This window comes from Balaenoptera borealis (genome assembly GCF_965194805.1).
Source record: "Balaenoptera borealis genome assembly, chromosome: 5".
NCBI lineage: Eukaryota > Metazoa > Chordata > Mammalia > Artiodactyla > Balaenopteridae > Balaenoptera > Balaenoptera borealis.
This window is the reverse complement of record NC_138862.1, coordinates 61,450,075-61,471,016: the sequence shown is the minus strand read 5'-3', so window position 1 is coordinate 61,471,016 and position 20,942 is coordinate 61,450,075. Positions and strand designations below refer to the sequence as shown.

General features: G+C 32.9%; 1 protein-coding gene across 1 annotated transcript in view; it reads left to right on the top strand.

Moving 5' to 3' along the window:
* Window positions 1–20,942, top strand: part of ZBTB20 (zinc finger and BTB domain containing 20) — a 799,945-nt gene that overhangs the window by 162,534 nt on the left and 616,469 nt on the right. Inside the window, exon 5 of the mRNA XM_082394692.1 lies at window positions 19,071–19,122. The gene's annotated coding sequence lies outside the window, so the exon portion shown is untranslated. The remainder of the gene's footprint in view (window positions 1–19,070; window positions 19,123–20,942) is intronic.

Sequence of the window (20,942 nt, the reverse complement as noted above, 5' to 3'; positions counted from 1 at the left end):
ATACCTTCCAGATCTATTCATGTTGTTGCAAAGGGCAAGATTTCATTCTCTTTATGGCTGAGTAATATTTTAATTGTATATATGTATGTATGTGTGTATGTATGTATATACCAGATTTTCTTTTATCCATTCATCTATTGGTGGGCACTTAGGTTGCTTCCATATGTTGGGTATTTTAAATAATGCTGCAATGAACATAGGGGTGTATATATCTCTTTAAATTATTATATTTGTGTTCTTTGGATAGATACTCAAAGGTAGAATTGTTGGATTGTATGGTAGTTCTATTCTTAATTTTGATGTACTTCTATTTGTTTATTTTTGCTTTTGTTTCCCTTACCTAATGAAACATAATCCAAAAAAATATTGCTAAGGCCAACGTCAAGGAGCATACTGCCTATGTTTTCTCCCAGGAATTTTATGGTTTCAGGTCTTACATTTAAGTCATTAATCTATTTTGAGTTTATTTTTGTATATGGCGTAAGAAGTTGGCCCAGTTCCATTCTTTTGCATATATCTATCTAGTTTTCCCAACAGCATTTATTGAAGAGATTGCCTTTTCCCAATCTTATATTCTTGCCTCTTTAGTCACAGACTAATTGACCATGTAAGTGTGGATTTATTTCTGGGTTTTCTATTGTGCTCCACTGATCTATGTGTCTGTTTTTGTGGTAGTACCATACTGTTTTGATTACTATAGCTTTGTAGTATAATTTGAAATCAGGGAATGTGATAACTCCAGCTTTATTCTTCCTTCTCAGGATTGCTTTGGCTATTCTGGGTCTTTTGTGCTTCCATGCAAATTTTAGGCTTATTTGTTCTAGTTCTGTGAAAAATGCCATTGGTATTTTGATAAGGATTGCATTTGATCTCTCAATTGCTTTAGATAGTATGGACATTTTAACAATATTAATTATTCCAATACACGAGCGTGGTATATCTTTCCATTTATCTGTGACTTCTTCAGTTTCTTCCATCAGTGTCTTACAGTTTTCAGAATACAGGTCTTTCACCTTCTTGGCTGAATTTGTTTCTAGGTGTTTCATTCTTTTTGATTCAATTGCAAATGGGATTGTTTTCCTAATTTCTCCTTCTGATAGTCCATTATTAGTGTATAGAAATGCAACAGGTCTTATATTCATTCTTCAAGACAAGCATTACCCTGATACCAGACAAAGACACTACAAAAAAAGAAAGTTACAAGCCAAACCCCTAATGAACATAGATGCAAAAATCCTCAACAAAATACTAGCAAACCAAATTCAACAATGCATTAAAAGGATCATATACCATGATCAAGTGGAATTAATCTCAGGGATGCAAGGATGATTCAATATCCACAAATCAATCAGTGTGATACATCACATTAACACACTGAAGAATAAAAATCATATGGTCATCTCAATAGATGTAGAAAAAGGATGTGACAACATTGAATATCCATGTATGATAAAATTCTCAACAATGTGGGTACAGAGGGAACATATCTCAACATAATAAGTGCCGTATATGTCAAACCCACAGCTAACATCATACTCAATGGAGAAAAGCTGAAAGATTTTTCTCTAAGATCGAGAACCAGACAAGGATGCCCACTCTTGCCACTTTTATTCACCATACTATTGGAGGTCCTAGCCACAACAGTCAGACAAAAAAAAGAAATGAAAATCATCCAAATTGGCAAGGAAGAAGTAAAACAGTTACTATATGCAGATGACATGATATTACATATAAAAAACCCGAAAGACCCCACCCAAACCTATTAGAACTAATAAATGAATTCAGTAAAGTTTCAGAATACACATTTAACATTCAGTACATTCTTCTTGATGGTACCATGTCTTTGAGAACCTGGGTTTTTGGCAGTTGCTGTCATAGAAAGTAGATGTGAAAATCAATATAGAAGTGTGTGAAAATCAATATAGTACAGGAAATAAGAATGACAGTATCCAATATGACTTAAAGGTTTGTGAAGTTGTGCAGTACTCCACAGGCATACACATACCAATAATAAGTCATTTAAGAATGGTTATATAAGAATGGAATTAAGAAAATATTTTTCTTTCAATGTATGTTTATTATTTTTTTATGACCGCTATGTTATTGGGACATAAATACTTATTGAGTTGTTTAGAACTAAACTACTCAATAAATGGATCTGTTAGGTAATATTTTAGGTGAAGTTTGCTGATAAAACATTACTAAGACACTAAGGGCTCCAGAAAAAATAATTATGAAACACTGAGGGCTCACGTCAACTGAAAAATTATGTGTCATTCTGCAACACATTTTGGTCCCACTTGACATTATGTTCATTCATGGTTATCTATGTTGGTACATATAGACCCAAGGCATTTTAGTTGCTGTGTATAGTACTGTGTATTGTTCTATTGCATTACTGAGTCACAATTTATATGTGACTCAGTAACACAATTTATTGATGCACATTTAAGTGTTTCTTCCCTTCCCCTTTACTACACTTACCGTCATTCTTTTCTTTATGTTGTCCCTCTTTCCTTCCTTCCTTCCTCCCTCCCTCCCTTCCTTCTTTCCTCCCTCCCTGCCTTACTTCCTTCCTTTCTTTTGTTCTTTTTTTTTTTCCTTTTTTAGTTTTCTATTACAGTCAGTGTTGCACTAAACATCTTTGTTAATACCTCCTTGTGTACATGTGAGAGGATTTCTATATTTTAATTGATAGGTTTAGGGAATAAACTTTTTTAACTTTACAAGGTAATGAAAAATTGTTCTCCAAATGTTTCTGAGTTCCCCTTTCTCCATATCCTCTCCAACTCTAGGTATTGACAGACTTTTAAATTTTTTATAAAAAGATAAGAGTAAAACTGTGTTTGCTACTTTAATTTTATTTTTTGCATAAAGTTGAGCTTCTCTTCATATTCTTATTGGCCAATCAAGTTTTATTTTCTCTGATTTTTTTTTCATTTGTATTCTCTCAACAGTTTTTACAATTATAATGCTTATTTTTTATTGATTTGTTGTAGCTTGTTATATATTCTAAATAGAAGTGATTCACCGAGGATGTATGTATTTTCCTAGTCTATTGCATGTCTTTTATCCATATTTATAGTGTTTGGGTTTTGTTTTGTATTGGTTTTTTGGTTTATGCTTATATTGAGATAACAAAGGTTTTATTGATTTAATCTCTGAATATGGTGTGTATCACTTAATATATTTTCTGGTGTTGGACAGTTGTTACATTCCTGGGGTCAATTCTCTGTAGTTATTATGTATTTATGTTTATACATACACATATACATATGCACATTGCTTTATTTGGTTTGCTCTTATTTTATTTAGAGTTTTTGCATCTAAGTTCTTAAGTGGGATCAGGATATACTTTTCCTTTTTCATGCTCTCTACTTTTAGTATCAATTTCATTATCAATTATTGATCATAACATTATTCAGTGTTTCTATTTCTTATTGTATTGATTTCAGTATGTTACAGTTTTCCAGGTAATTTCCCATCTCATTTAATTTTGTAAATTGTCCTTTAGTTGTTCAGTATATTCTCTTAGATATTTTAATGTTTCCTGTATCTTAGAGATACATTCTTTCATTTCTAAAGTTTCTAATTTGTGCCTTTTTTCTTGCTTCATAGTTTATAATTAATATTATTTTGATCAGTATAGGTTTTATTATCAGGTTGAATTTTGGCAATTTCATATGGTTTAACCTAATATTTTATTTGTCTTTTTAAAGAACCAGTTTTGGATCTATTATATATTTGTTCTATGTCATTAATTTTTGTTCTAATCTTTATTATTTATTTCCTTATTTATTTGGCTTTATTCTGCTATTATTATATTTTTAACTTGCTAAGTTAGATCCTTACCTAGTTAGTTTTACAATTCTTTAATATCATATATATGCATTAAAGGCCATAAATTTTCCACTAAGTATCACTTTAGCTGCATCCCACAGGTTTTGATATGTAGTGTCTTCATTGTTGTTCAGTTTTAAATATTTAATATTTCCATTTTGATTTTTTCTTTGATTCATGGCTTATTTGATTATAACTGTGTTTTCTAGTTTCCAAATATATATGGGTTTTTAATCTGTATGTTTTGTTTTAATTTCTGATTTTATTGCATTGTGGTCAGATAACATGGTTTTTATGATATGAATTCTTTGGTGTTTGTTGAGTCTTCTTTTATGGATCAATAATTATTGAATTTTATAAATACTACACAATAGCTTGAAAAAAATATGTAGTCCTTGAGGGGAGAAGTTCCTACACATAAGTTAGTCCAAAATTATTAATTATATTGTTTAAATTTTCTTTATCTTTACTGGTTTTTTTCCTTACTTCTTGAAGTATTTTCTGCCTCATGGTTGACTCCTTCACTTTGTTCAGTGTTCTGCTGGAATTTCACATTCTTAGAAAGCCTTTCTGTCAACATTGTTTAATGCAATATCTACTTCTCCATATCTTCAGTCTCTTTTTCCCTATCCCGCTTTTTCCTTGTGGCATTTATTAGTACCGGATATTATATTTTATATTTATGTGTTCACTGTCTCCTTTACTAGAACGTAAACTGCTGAAGACAGGAACTATGTTTTATTTACTACTGTATGTTCTGGGTCTAAAATAATACCTGCATAAAAGAGGCATTTAATATATAGTTGTTGAATGAATGAACAAAAGATTAGCAGTTTCTGATATTAAGGTGACCTCATTTTCAGTTGAACGAGGTTGTTTTCTATGAGAGTTCTGATGGTCCTTCCAATGATTTAGCATTTTCTTCTATCCCATGACTTAAGATCTGTGCCTATAAGAGTCTAAGGAAATCCTGATTGTTTTTGTGTTAATTTTTAAGCTTGGATTTTCTGTCCCCAAAATATAGTATAAATGCTGATTCCTAAGGTGACCATGGAACATATCTGGCTTTCATATTTCTTTTATGTGATTATTATTATTTATAACCACCCAGAGCACTAAGAATAATTTAAGTTTTCTTACTGCTTCTTCAAGCCAGTCTATAGATTTTTTCCTACTCCTAAGCTTATGGGTAGTACATCCATTAATATGCATGGAGATGCTCCTCCACCCCTCTCACTGGCTTTAGGTCTTGTCTGTTGTCCACACATTGACATTAATACTCTATAAATCATCCCAAATATTTGGGTATATGTGGGTATGATACCCTAGGGTTCAACAAGGTTTGAGCCCCACCCTGGGCTCTAGCTTTGAGTTATCTGTTCTTTTCTGATACTCAGAGATTTCCTTTTCTGTCTTTCATTCTAATTTAGATCAGTTTTTACTTATCAAAATTATCCTAAGTACCTGTGTATTTGAAGTGAGAGATAAAATCACATCAGTGGAATCTGCTGTAGTTACTGAAATGATTAGCATTTCATAATAAACTGTCTTTACTTCTAGTATGTCCAATAGGATCTTTACACGAATCTTTATTAAGGGTGTTTATAGCATGGTAATCCCCTTACAGAAGATGCACAGTAAGTATATTAATGTATCTAGCACTTGATTTGGATCATGTTGCCCTAATTCTTCAGTGGCTGTCATATTTCTGTGTCATATCAAAAATCGTATCAGATTTTTTTCAAAGAAAATATCCTTTAACAGTTAACATCATGCAATGAGTATTTGTGTGTGTGTGTGTGTGTGTGGTGGGAGCAAGGAAGAGGGAGACAGAGAGGTTAAAGAGTTTAGGTGGAAAAAGAGACTATTAGACTATTATGAAGAATAAGACAGTTTAGGAGAGGAAGGGAGATAGAGCATGGGGAGTGGGCGAGATTGCATTGATAAGATAGCTTGTACCTAAACAAGACAAATCTTTGGCAAGGTTGGTTTAATTCTTTTCAGTGAGGCAGATGAACTGTAGCAGAGACAATAAACTATTCTAATTCCAATCTGCCCTCCCCTTCAACTCCTTAAATCTGACTTCTTTTCACATATAGCTAAACTGGTGCTTTTTGCTGACACCTGAGTGAAGTTGAGAGGTTTGCACTTACACTCGATTTTTGGCACTTTATGATTTGTACAGTACTCATGTCTACAGGGGAAAATTGGTCCCTCTGAGTACAGAGTAAGTGACTGTCAGCTTGATTGTGTGTGAAAGCTCCTAATCTATCATGTGATATTAACAGGAACCCAGTATCAGCAAACCTGTGTTCTTTTGGAACTGCTTTTCTTTAACATTCTCTATACGTAGCAAGAGCATAGGTAATAAAGGTATTCAAGTCTCACAAGTGGGACGTGAACACTTCATTCTCTTTTGCAAATATTGCAAAATGTTGTGATTCTCCTTCATATCAGAAAAGAGAAAAAAATCTTTCCAATTATTTATTTAATGAATCAGTTACTTTATGAAACTTTTGAAAATGTTATTTTTCAGATAGATTCAACAGTCTTATTCCTATTGTGTAATTTAGTGGTAAGCTTTCCACATTCATCTTACCTGGGAAGGTCAAGCATTTTATGACCTCAAAAAGCCTGATCCTTGTTTGGTATAGATAATTACCTAAATGTTCCCATTATTTAGAATGGATATTTCAACCATCTCAAGGTTTACTTTTACTAGGATTCTCAAGTGTTTTCATTTATTGAATACTGAATCCAATTGAAGCAGCTTTTATAATATTGTCTAAAATCTTATATTTTCTTATTTTATTTTAAAATTCATGGTTGTATGACATGCTGATGTAGCTTAATTGTAAACTTTACATTTAGATGTTACAGCTTTAGCGTTTGTGCAAAAGCCTAGTTGAAGCTTAAAAAATATTTTGACACCATAGGTTCTGGAGATTTATGTGGCCAGAACCGATAAAGCAGAATTTCATGTTGGAAAGGTAGAGTACAGTTTATTGGTTACCACAAATAGAAGGCCTGATAACTTAATGAAAGCTGATTGGCAGTAGGATTTATCATAGCAACTGTAATACAGAGAATAGAAAATGATAATATTACTAATTAATAAATAATGCATCTCATGACAATGTGGATCAATGTACTATCATTTAGAATCTTTATCAGCCAAGTTTTATTTAATTGTGTAGCTATTTTGGTGTTGGGATACAATTTTGAAAAGCTTAAAATACCTTTTAAGATGGTTATCAACCTGAATCAGGTAAAGGAGTATTTAGTACTTCAGATATAGGAAGGTTTATTTTAATTGGGAAATTTAGAAGACCTAAAAGATTTTGAGGAAGAAACAATTCTTGTAATGAGTGTAATGAAAATGTAGCTTGAAATGGCTTGACAACATTTTCAATAAAATACTGGAAGAAAAATCAGTAAATATCTTGAAGACAAAGGAATCATGACCAATGAACAAGATGAGTTTATTACAAACAAATCATGTCTGACAAAATTAATAGTTGTTTAAAATAGAATTGCAGAATTAGCATGGATAAAGAGAATGCATTTTTTAACTTCAACTGAGTATTTGTTGTAGCTTTTCAAAAATAATTTAAAAATTAGGATACAAATAATCTAATGGATTGAATATTTATGGAAAGACAATGAATCTACTTAAGACCAAAATATAGTGCCAAAAATATACCCAAATTGGGATTAGGTAGCAGTGACAAGGGTGACCTGAGAGGTTTGGGTCCCCCATAATCTCTATTGATCCCCCTAAATACTCATACAATTCATGTAAAAGCAACATGCATATCACATAAAGATGGCTTCTAATACAAGTTCTCCTAGTACCCCTTCTAATCATATTTTGTTGCTCTGTTTGCCCTATATAGAAATTCCATAGGCTTTATTGATGGATTTAGATCAATGGTCAACAAATCTGTCTTACTCTCTGTTTTGTTTGTTTTTAATTGAGGTATAGTTGACATATAACGTTATATTAGTTTCAGGTATACAACATAATTGTTTGATACTGTATGTGTATATATTGCAAAATGATCACCACAGTAAGTCTAATTAACACCCATTACCCCACATAGTTACAGTTTTTTTCCTTGTACTTATAAGATCTATTCTCTTGGCAACTTTCAAGTATACAATACAGTATTATTAACTGTATAGTCACTATGATGTACATTACATTCCCAGGACTTATTTATTTTATAGCTGCAAGTTTGTATCTTTTGACCACATTCACCCATTTTGCCCACTCCCCCCGCCCCCAGCTCTGGCAACTACCAATCTCTTCTCTGTATCTACAGTACATTTTTTTTTTTTGTAGATTCCATAAGATTCCATTATATATAAGAGAGATCATATGGTATTTGTCTTTCTCTGTCTGACCTGTTTTGTTTGGCATCATGGCCTCAGGGTCCATTCATGTTGTCACAAGTGGCAAGATTTCCTTCTTTTTATGGCTGAATAATATTCCATTGTATATATAAAACAGTTTTTTAAAAAATCCATTCATCCATGGATGGGTATTCAGGTTGTTTCCAAGTCTTGACTATTGTAAATAATGCTACAATGAACATGGGGGTGCAGATATCTCTTCAAGGTAGTGTTTTCATTTCCTATGGATAAATAACCAGAAATGGAATTGCTGGATTATATGGTAGTTCTGTTTAATTTTTTGAGAAGCCTACATGCGTTTTTCATAGTGGCTGCACCAATTTACATTTCTACCAACAGTGCATAAAATATCCCTTTTCTTCAACACTTGTTATTTCTTGCCTTTTTCATAATAGCCATTTTGACAGTTGCAACATGATATTTCATTGTGATTTTTTTGTTTGTTTCTTTTGGAGCAGAGAAAGGTTTATTGCAAGGGCCAAGCAGGGAGAACAGGCAGCTCGTTCTCCAAAGACCTGAACTCCCTGATGGTTTTCAGGGAAGAGTTTTTAAAGGCAACATTTGGGGTGATGACTTCAGGGTTTATGACTTTCTTCTGATTGGTTGGTGATAAGGTAACAAGGGTGATGTTCCAGCAATCTCAATCATCAACCTCTGCTTCTCACAAGTCTAGGGTCTCAGCATGATGTCACTATCCTCCACCTGAGTAGGGCCCTTAGTTCCTGCTGGTCTTAGAGAATCTCCCAGAGAAGCAGGAGGCAACTGCAGCTCACCCTGGGGACGTAGACCCTGGCAGCAGCCATTCCTGGGAGCTTCTCCCATCACGTGGACATTGGTGCTGGTGGGCACCACCTCAGAATGTCATTGTAGTTTTGATTTGCATTTACCTGATGACCCCACTCTCTATTTTTTAAATAAAGTTTTTTTTTGAAATACAGGCATCCTTGTTTATGTATTTATTGCCTTTGGCTGCTTTCCTGCTACAGTGGCAGAGTTGAGTATTTGAGATAGAAACCACATGACCTACAAAACCTAAAATATTTATCATATGGCCCTTTACAGATAGTTTGCTGATCCCTGGTTTACATGAATTTTTTTAACCTTTAGAAGCATTAGAATTGTTGTCAAGTCTGGGCATAGGTAGAATATTTGTACACTGTATAAAGGAGGGAGTGAATTTGTACATGTTACTACTCTTAGGGTTTAGTCTTAAGCTAAATCTTCTGTGTTTCATGGGGACTGACCCATCCGTTTCAGCAATAAAGGTCCAAAATGACATATGTGACACTGTCACTGCCTTCACTCAGTTCCATTCAGCTGTCCTTGACATCATAAAAGTTGATGATGATATATCAATAGGTTTAATGGGGGAAATGTGAAGGGAACTGTGACTGAGAAAAACAGTGTTGTTAGTCTTAAATATGGAGACATTTTAGGTCTTATTCTGTAACAATCTATGTTGTTTAGAAATCTTTCAAAATAAGCATCATCAAATTTATCTTGGACCTTTCTCCCAAAGTACTTATATTAGGAGCAGAGCATTCCTCAGCCTGCGATTCAACTAAAAAAAAATCACCTGTGCATGGTAGGTGCTTGATAAATATTTATGGCTTGAATATTAACTTCATAATTACTTTTTTGTGTTTGTTTATTCATTCCTCAGATATATGAGCGCTCACTGCGTGCCAGGCATAACGCCCAGAAACAAGTGATTTGGCAGTGGATAGTGTATAGCTCTCCCTAATGTAGGAAGATGGGCAATGAATGAGTTCATAAATTTAAAACATAATGATTGCAGAGAGTGATAAAGAGTGATTTGTGTCAGAAAGGGTGGATAATGGGATAAAGAGTAACAAGGTACCATTTGAGCTAAGATTGAATGACGAGAAGTGGAAGCCACCATGAAATGATCTGGGAGAAGAGACTTTAGAAGAACAAGTTAAAAAACCCCAACCAGTTGTGGCCTCACAAAGGAACAGAAAGAAGACCAGTGTATCTAGATCCTAGTGAAAGAGTTTGTGTGTATGTGTGTGTTGTGTTAATTTAGGATCCACCATGTTTTGTGTCTGTGGGAGAGTGTTAGTAACAGGGTGGCCCTCTGTTTGTTTTCTTAGGTACCCAAAGAATCAATAGTTTTTAAACAGATATGTAGGTTTTTGAAGTCAAATGAGAGTGATTGAATTAATTTTATTTGAATCAATTTTTGTTGAATCCAAGAGAAGGTCATGAATAGGTGTCTGGATAGGAATAAGAGAAGAGTGGGAAGGGAGAAAGAATTCACATAGAGTTTTAGAGAAATTGGAGGTTAACACTTGGTTCTTTGGCTCTAAGACTGTGTAGATTTCAGTTGCATGAACACTCCTAGACACACTGTAGGCTCAAAAAAACGTTTGCTGAATCAGTGTATATTGGTTTGAAATCTTACCTGATTGGATTGGAGGGTACAATTTCTGCATTATTTGAAGAGAGGATACATAATGGAACCAGATTATGGAGGACTCTGAAAACCAAGCACAAAGGATTTGATATTGTAAGTGGTTGGGAATCATTATAGGGAATAAGACAATAACTTGATGATTTCCAAATATTTGTTTTATTGTGGTTTGTAGGATGATTTAAAGACAGAAGGAGCCAAGGATGATGTTTTATTCCAGGCATACTTTCTATTTTAACCAGGTTCTCATTCTCAGCCTGGTTTGGCTACATTGCAATCAATTACTTCATAACAGTCCCTGAGTCTAATAAAGGAAAGCTGTCTCCGTTACCAAGGTCCTTTTTGTTCTGTAGTCTTGCATCTGTATTTGTATTTGACTTTTGCTGTACTTTCTTTCCTGTCTAAGTGATCTTTAACAATTTTTCAGGACTCTGAACATTCTGCTTTATTTTGCCTTTTTATATTTGTCTCTCACTGGTACCTCCTTGATTGTATTACATGTAGGGAGTAATTCAATAAAAATTAAATGGAACAAGTTTAAAATGGAAAGCTTTCCTATGCAAACTGTAAGGATGGGATTTCCTTCCTTCCTTCCTCCCTCCCTCCCTCTTTCCCTCCCTTCCTTCCCGTCTTTCTTTCTTTCTCTTCCTCCCTCCCTCCCTTCCTTCCTTCCTTCCTCTCTTTCCCTTCCTTTCTTCCTTCTTTTCTTTCTCCCTTTCCTTTCTCCCTTTCCTTTCTCCCTTTCCTTTCTTTCTTTCTTTCTTTCTTTCTTTCTTTCTTTCTTTCTTTCTTTCTTTCTTTCTTTCTTTCTTTCTCTCTTTCTTTCTTTCCTCTCTTTCTCTCTTTCTTTCTTTCATCAAACTTTACTCTTAATGGGACTACTCCAAATGTAAAGGTTGGTACACTGAAAGCAAATCCTGAGCAACAAATTGGTTGCTATCTCTGTGAACACTCAATCTGTCAGTGAGAAAGATATGCCAAGAAAATTTTCATGTTGTGGCAGGTTTAGTCACTGAAGCAACTTGCCTGCCCTCACTAAATATACATTTTACTTTAATATTTCTATTTCATAGAAACTATTTCAGACTAGAAAGTAAAAATCATATAATCTGGTTTGTTTGTTCCTTTCTTCAGACAAATTAGGAATAACAGACAGTCTTACCTTTGGGAGCTGTTATTATGATAATATGGCCCACTTATCTTGGTTGGCCCTCACAATAATATATAATCATTCAATTTTTTATCTCATCAGAGTTATTTCCGAAAAGGAAATGAGGGGTCAGCTTTTATCATAGGATTTTCCTCTGAGTAGTTGACTCTGGGAAATTTACAAGGGTATATAACTGTCACAAAGGTGGTGTTAGTTTTGTCAGTAACTTATGAACAACTCCCCAAATGGCTATGTCTGAGCACAACACTATGAATATTGCTTGTATGGTAGTGAAGAGGTGGACCTGTGTTAAATATAAAACCATGCAAGAAAACCCATCACCTCATGAAGGATTGAAACTGGAAATGTAGTATGGTTTGTAGGAGTATAGACTCTGCAGGAAGATTGAATGGGTGTGAATCCTGGTTTTGCCACTCAGTAGAGACGTGATCTTTGGCAAAGTTCCTAATCTGTTTGTGCTTCAGTTTACACATCAATAAAATAGGGATAATGATATCTGATTTTGAGGTAACTACCTCTTAGAGTTTTTTTGTTTTTTAATTTTACATTAAGTAAGTATACATAAAAGTACTTAGAACAAAACCTGAATACAGGAAATGCTTATGTATTTGCTATTTTCTGATAATCTTTAGAAGTAAAGGTAAAAATTAAGTAGCTCTCTCTCTGACCCTGCCTTCTCTAAGAGTTACAAATGTATAAGAAAATTGTTGCCACTTCTAGAATGTGGAATGATTTGAAAACAGCACTATTTTGTTTTAAAACTCAAAGCAATGGTAGTACAATTGTCCTAAAAGGAGACATTATTTAACATTTAGATTAAGGTTAAATTAAACAGAATTGTTTTTATACCCCTCTTTTTGAAAAAAAAAGAGACAAATCATAAGGTGATAGTTCCTTATTAGGGGCGTCTTCAAAAAGCAACTTTAAACATCCTTGTTATGTCTTGAGATCACTGTGTAGTCAGTACAGTCTCCTATGTCTACCTACTTAGAATTCTGTAAAATTAGAAGACAAGTGGTCTTTACGTGGGTTCGTGGACTCCTGGAAATTTTATTCAAAATTTTGTGAACATGTACACTTTCCTAGAGAAAGAGATTCTTGGTTTTTATCATCTTCTCAGAGAGAATTATGATCCCCCAGAAGAGTAAGAACCATCCTCTGAAACAATATAAATTTTTTGTCTTCAGTGAAGATAAAAATATAATACCCTATATACCAAGGCAGAAAAATCGAATAGTATATTTTAGGTTTTTAGTTAAAAGGATCAAAATGAAAATTTTATTCTCCCTGGTGAACACTTAGCTAGCCAGAAAATTTAATTAGCCAGCATTTCAGGTAATCAATGCTTACTTATGTCAAGCAGCAATCATTCTTCAGTATATTAGCTGAGTTGGTATTTTGTCCAGAGAAAATGGTGATTATTGTCTACTGTTCATTCTTTCTTGTCCTAGTTTCAGAATTATTAACATTTGCAATAGTTTCATAATTGTATGTTTCTTATGATATGCTTAGGAGTAAAAGCATTATATAAATGCTTGCTTCAAAACCATTATTGTATCAATCTCTTTAATATAATTTAGTACAGAATATTTCTACTCATTCTGTCCAAAGGCACTGTGGAATAAAGTATCTGAAAGAGGACAAGGGGAGGTTGGAAGAAAGGGAATTTTACTGAACTCTGAAATCTTAAAAATGTGTTGTATTTCTTATGCACTTATGCAAATGTTTAAATTCACATTTACTTTGGTGTTTTTAGTTGCTTTTATTAAAATGTCTTAATAGAATATTTTTAAATAATTGTTTTATGGATCCTCAGAAAGGGTACACATTCCAAGCTCAAAAACTTTATTTAAAGTTTTTAATTGAAGGAGATTAAGTAAATAATTCAGAAATGCATTCTGTTTACCTGTTAATAATTAAGCAGGTTAGACTATGTACTTTTTATAGTCATGGTGTTTTAATTTATTTATTTGTTGGTGTGTTGGTTTTTAAGATTTTATTTAAGGCATTCTGCTATTGGGAAATAAAAATAAACTGAGTAAAGCTGCACATTATAAAGGAAATGGCTTGGGTTACTGTTAAAGAGACAAGTGAGAAAAAAAAAGGAATTGATTGGATTTTAGGGTTAAAGGCAGTATTTAGTACATAATCTTTCTGAACTTTTCCCCTCTATTTGGAAGGGAAACTGAAATACCTAACAGAAAGGATAATTGAGTCAAGTGAATGGTCTTCTCTTGCCCTAGAGCTCTGGCTCAGTGGAATTTGATTTGATTTTGGATGGCTTTAGTGTAGGGTTTAGCCAGGTCACTTTTATGGATTCTTAGAGAAGTCTACCGTAGAACTTATCAGATTTCTCTGGTGTTTCAAAAACTTTGATAATACCCAAAGCCAGAATGAATACCTCCACCTTCAGAAGCACCATTATGGATGAACTAGAACTAAATTAGTCTTTTCTAGTCTTAGAATATGTCTTATCCTCTTGACCATGTATGTACAGGTTCTTTCTTTCTGATGTTCTTTAAGGATTGTAAATTGGTTTTCATTTGACATCTTTGATCAGATACAACCAAAGTTTGTATTTAAATCTTTATTTAATGATGAAGACGTTTTCTGTAATTATTGATAACAAATAGTCTTTAACAGTTTCTATTCATTTTGTCCCAGCCTGTCATTTGCTTAGTTTGAATTTTTACTTATTTGAAATTATACTCCTCCTACCTCTAAAACTGATGCTTCATTTGTTCTCATGGCGAATTTTGTTTGTCTCTCTGTAGTGGTCCTATTGCTGAAATTGATACATGTTTTATCTGTTTTCTCTTATAATAGTATGCTTACTGTATAAATATAACCTCAAACCTCTTAAATTTTCTACATTCCAGGCTGTGCCTTTCTTTGAAAATTTGATCAAATATGTGGACAATTAAAATTTGGCTTCTAGGAATCTAATAGGTACCATTATGTGTGATTGCTGTTTTATTTTTTTTTTTAACAAATCTTATTTTTCTTTCCTTTTACTTTCTTTTTTTTGCTTTGTTGTTCTATTTCTTCCCTCCCTCACTCCATCTTCTTCCCTTCTTTACCTCTTTTTTAAAAATCTATGCAGTTAATGGAGGTGGCCTTCACCAAAAATAGGACAGATAGACATTTTCAAATGGCTTTCTTAACATTCAGGAAATCTAATGATATATCATCTAATTTTTTTTCTGCACCATAGACTAAGTGTCTTGTTTTAGTGCTTTTTTGTCTTTATGAAAAGTAATTTGTATGTATTGTAGAATATTTGGAAGGAAATTGTAAAAAGAAAAATACCTATTATATCTTAATATCTGAGATAAGTACTGGGAATAATTTAGTATATAGGTGCTTACATGCTTTTTATAATACATATATTTTTTTCTAATACATATGTACTCACACATACATATAGATCAACATTTATATATGCATATGACCAAAAATTTGCATAGTTTATATATATTATATATACACAAATTATTAAAAATTGCTATCTTAATATCATTACCATTTTACAACCTGAATTTTGAGCTTAATGGTGTATTATAAATTTTTACTTGCCTTATTTAATGGAAGCTTATCATTATATCACATAAAATTTATTTGACCAGTTCACTATTATGGAGTATTTAAGTTATTTTAATTTGCATTTCTTTCATTGCAATTACAGATTAATATTGTTTCATATATATCTTAAGTTTTTTCTGTTGTGAATTACTTGTTCATTTGAAAAACTGAGATATTTTCTTTCTTTCTTTCTTTCTTTCTTTCTTTCTTTCTTTCTTTCTTTCTTTCTAGATAAAGACTATTAACACTATGAATATCATATAAGTTAAAAATATTTGTCTTTATTTGTTGTAGACATCTTAATTTTGTTCAAGATACTTTTGGATTTATAAAAGTTTTAATTTTAAGTAGTCAAATTCATAAATCTTTGTGCTTATGTTATATACTATTACTTATGTGCTTCAAAAGGCCTTCTTACCTTGGAGTTCAGAAAATTATATACATAAGTTTTCTTAAAGCGCTTTGATTATTTTACTTACTGTATTCAGATATATCAATCTGATTTTTGTTTTGGTGCATGGCAAAGGTAGGGAACAATTTTTTTTTTTTGGTCATTTAATGAGTCAACTATCTCAACACTCTGGAAATGCAACCTGTAATATTTACCCCATACTGAAGTCCCTATGGTCTGTTCTACAGATCTGTCTCTTCCAATGACAGTTATCACACTGTCACTTATATTTCAGTCTTTGGTAAAAGCTAACCTTGTTTTCTACTTCTTTGCTGCAGAGCCAATACCTAATACTTGTTATTTTTTTTATTGTAATCTCCTATTCTATTTTATCACTTAAAAAAATTAAACTAGCTTTAAAACATCAGAACTACTAAAAATAATTTTAGTTCAATTCAGTTCGACAAAGATTTATTGACTGTTCACTATACACCAGGCCCTGTGCTTGTATTAGGAACACATAAATGAATCAGCTGCCTGCGCTGTAGGGTTCTTGCGCTAGAAACATGTATTAATCTGATGGAGGCAGACAAAGAGCGTGTGAATGGTCAAGATAGTGGGCTAGTATCAATACCTTCATTTTTTTCTGATTATTTCTTACTCTTTTTTTATCTATGACTTATTGACTCTAACCATTTTATATATTTTCCCTTTTTCCTTTCTTTTTAATCCATAAATGATTAATTATTAAGTGATATTGATTTAACAGAATTAGATTGATTTAGGCATATGAAATACGGTAACTGTCTCATATTCATATGGTCTGTTTTTCTAATTACTGAACTGATAATTGTGTCTTCATATTTTCAATTTTATAAATGTTTATTGAATTCTTTCTAGGCACTATTTAAGGAGCTGTAGGGAAAGAAAAATGGATGTCTTTGACAAATTTATAATCTAGTGGGGGAGTTCACCATTTATAAAAATAATAGCAACGTAATAAAATAATAGTTATTGAGAGTACTGTTTGCAAGCCACGATACTAAGAAAGGTAGTGTGTATCTCTTTTAATCCTTATAACAGCCCATATAGCCCCAGATATTTTTTTTTTTTTTTGACTCTTTTCCTTACTTCGCTCAGGAATTTTCTTATTGTCGCCTTCTCTGAGAAGATTTTCTGTCCAGACCTATCTAAAATATCAGCCCATGTAACTCTCAATGCTATTACCTTGCTTTATTTGTCCTCATAGTATTAATTATAGGACATTATTGGTTTAATGATTTATTTGCTTATTGTTTGTTTCCCCTGCTAGAATGAATATTGAGTGAAAGACTATGAAAAATGGGTTGTAGAAGTTTGCAGTTGCAAAAGGTCAAAGTTTATAACATTTAACTTCTTTAAGCTTAAATTGTTTCATCTGTAAATAGATATAGACTTAGTGCCTTTTCATAGGTTGGTCAGGCTGTTGATTCTTTCCTTCAATAAATATTCATTGATCTCCTACTATGTAGCAGACACTATTCATATAAATGGGGGATACAGTGAAAGAGACAGGGCCTGATCTCATGGCCCTTCCATTCTAGGAGGGAAGACAGACAATAAATAATAAAAATTACTTTTATAAAATATCATGTAATGGCCAAATTAATTTCCTCCAAAGTATCCTTCCCCACCTCATCCCTACAACCTGAACATTTTTTTTTCTTTTCCATTCCTAGTTATCCTCTGTTTATCCATGATTAATGGTTATTATCTCACTCCTCCTAGCAGATTCTAATTTTCAGAGCCTCTTCTAAAGTTGATGTTGCAGAGTAAGTGTAGTATTACTCAGGTACCCTGACTATAGTAGAACTATCACCTTCCTTTTCTGGATCCCATTTATTTATTAGTACAGCATAAGCTCAGGATCGCTGGTATGGTTTGTTGTTTGAGTCTTTGTTTTCCCTTTGTTTCTGCATCTTAAAGATCTAGTCAGTTAAAACCCTTAGACCGTCTTCATTTTAATAGAACTTTTACGGTAGATGTACTCGTTTACAGGATTGGCTTATGTTTATATGCGCATTTCCATTAGTAAAACTGCTTTTGAGATTATGAATGGCTGAATCTCTGGAGATTATTAGTAAATATGACATCAAGGTCCTCAATGAGATTTCATAGCAAATTTAGAGAGATCGCTTTCCGAGGACATACAATATCAAACTCAATTTTTAATAGGAGAGTTGTTTCTAGTTAAATCTTTTTATATTTTAACTCACCAAATTGGCTTTAAAGTCACCTCAGCATCCTGCCTGCTTTACTGCTCCCAGTCCTAGTTTTCATTCTATACTATCAAAGGCATTTGGTCAGAAGATAGTTTAAAAGTGACTGATCCATTTGTTTGACATCCCTGCCTCCAAATCTGAGTAGGACCCTCCTATTAGCCTTGCTTGCTGAGACAGGGAACATAAAGCCATGTTCTAATATCAGTGCATTAGGTACTAAAGACCGGTTCAAGCTCTGTTGAGCATGTTACCCTCTACTCCCTGTTTCTTTCCACCCATTTACTTTTTATTCTCTTTAGATTATCTTTTTTATGAAAATCTCTCCAACCTCACTCATATTTTGAGGACAGGGCTTGTATTTTATCTTTGTATACTTCCTAACTTACCAGTGCTTACCAGTGTATTATGGGTAGTAGATCTTGGCAAAATCTCTGGTAATTAAGAATAAACAAATAAATGTAATAAAGACTATTGGAGATTAGTGGGTTTTTTTAGATCAGTTTTTTTAATTTAAAAAATATAAATGTAAAAACATCTGTTTGTGTAAATTAATAAAGCTTCTAATAATACTATAATAAATATTCTGTTCTCCATCTAAACCCTGTACACACAGTGTTTTAAATTGTAAATTCATGCCATATTTTACTGAGTATTGTTCTGCACATAGACAAATTAATGTGTTAGCCTTTATTTTTCTTTTTAAAACTATAGATATTGGAGCTTCCCTGGTGGTCCAGTGGTTAAGACTCCACACTTCCAGTGCAGGGGGCTTGGGTTCGATCCCTGGTCAGGGAACTAAGATCCTATGTGCTGCATGGCGTGGCCGAAACAAAACAAAACAAACAAAAAACTGTAGATATTAGTTGGCATACACAAACTCAACTACCTACTTCTCATGACTAGTCATAAAGGTATTGTGGAAATGTAAATTGTTTCCTTGGCAGATTACTAAGTTTAAGTATTTCTCTTTTACAGTCACACAAAAAGAAGTGTTAAGAATTGCCCTTTGAGACTCTGAAGACTAAAGGTAATATCCAATGATATTTTCTTCAATAGGTTTTTATCTTCCTGGAAAGTTTCATAATTTTAAAGGCCTTGGGTTTACTGCCTCAGGTCTTTTCTTTATTGCCCTTTAGCACGTTAAATAAAATTTTCTATGTCTACCTAAAACAATCTGAAATTATAAGTCAAAAAAAGAAGAAACCTTGTGTCATCTCAGAAGATGTCACCCTAATTGGGTGTTGCTATATACCCCTTGATCCTTCTATTTGGGAATGTATTATGGCCCCTCCCCTGTTTTTTAAATCAGTTTGGAACTCTTCTGATTTTATACCTTGCCCTTTTCTTAAATAGACACATTGGCTCAAAGTCAAAAAGTCAGTACCAATTCCTCTTCAGCAAGAGCTTTACAACTAACTATTAGAAATAAAAATGCATTTTTGGGGGACAGTGAAACTGTGCAGACAAGATTTAATGGCGACTCATAGTCAGAAATCCAGAATTTCAGGCAAGAAGTTTACAATAGACTTGTGTTGCTGCATTGTGTATAAAGAGCTCATAGGGATTGAAGAAGGTTTCTGAAACAAGAGGGGACTGTAATTACTTTGCTTCTTACATGCATGGTTAGATCTTCCAGCGAGAATAACATGGTAGGGTAATTTATTATAGAAGAGTAAATCACAGATTACATTGGAGGGAGATGGGGTGGTGTGATCCAACCATCAGTTTTGTGAATACATACACTTAAGCATGTGTGATAGCTTGTTTTTAATTTCTTTACACCAGTGCACACCTCAAACATTCCGTTTAGCAGTGGGATATGCAAATTGTTCCAAATGCAGCAGCAGTACTTTCACCTGAATGTCAAAACTGTCAGAGAGCTTTAAATCAAATCTTTATAACATTTTAAAAAACCAGCCAGCCCTAAGATTGAGGCACCAAACTCACTGCAAAAACTTGATTCCCATACTTTCAAAAAACTCCTGTATGTCAACAGGGTAATGTCAAAGTTCTCATTCACCTGCTTTCTAATTTTAACCTTTTAAGGATTTTATTTTATTTGGCTTAATTATGATATTTTCTACAAATTAATGATAAATGCCTTGATTAATAAAACCAAATGTCAGAGAAAATGACAACTTGATGAAAAATTAATACTCGGCAATATTTTAAGGTACAGAAGTACTAAAGATGTACTCTTAAATCTCATACTTCATCAGCTCCTTTTGAAGGTAGGTAACCAGAATTTTCCTTGCACTTAAGTTTTCACAGCCACATGTGTAGATGCGTTTTAGCAGTGTGATTTTCAGCTGTTGTTTTGACTGCTAGCTGTTATAGATATACATACATTTTTAGTTTTTCTTTTGCTTCATAATATTATTTATTTTTATTTTACAAAATCAAGGTAAACTATATTTTGGGTTGGTTATATTGATGAAGCTATCATACTAAGAATCCAAATAGTAGTGTGTGTCTGTGTGTGTGTGTGTATATGTGTGTGTGTGTGTGTGTGTATTTCAAGAGATCTCATGGTGTAAAATGTAGTAATTGGTGATTGGATATCTGCTACACTATTAATTCATTTGGTTATGAATATTTCAGCTGTTATATTTTAAAATTATTAAGTAAAAATAATCTAAGGAAAATAAATTTTTTATGGAGATTTGTTTTTTTTAAATATATTTTTCCTGAGCTTTCATTAAAAGACCTGAATACCAATAAAGAATTGTAACTTGCTTTCTTCTTATGAACAGTTGGTTAGATAAAAAACTGAAGAATAGGAAATATGACCTTTATTTTTTCTCCTTTTACTGCAGATCATGGAGTTGAAAGATAAAAAATATCCCT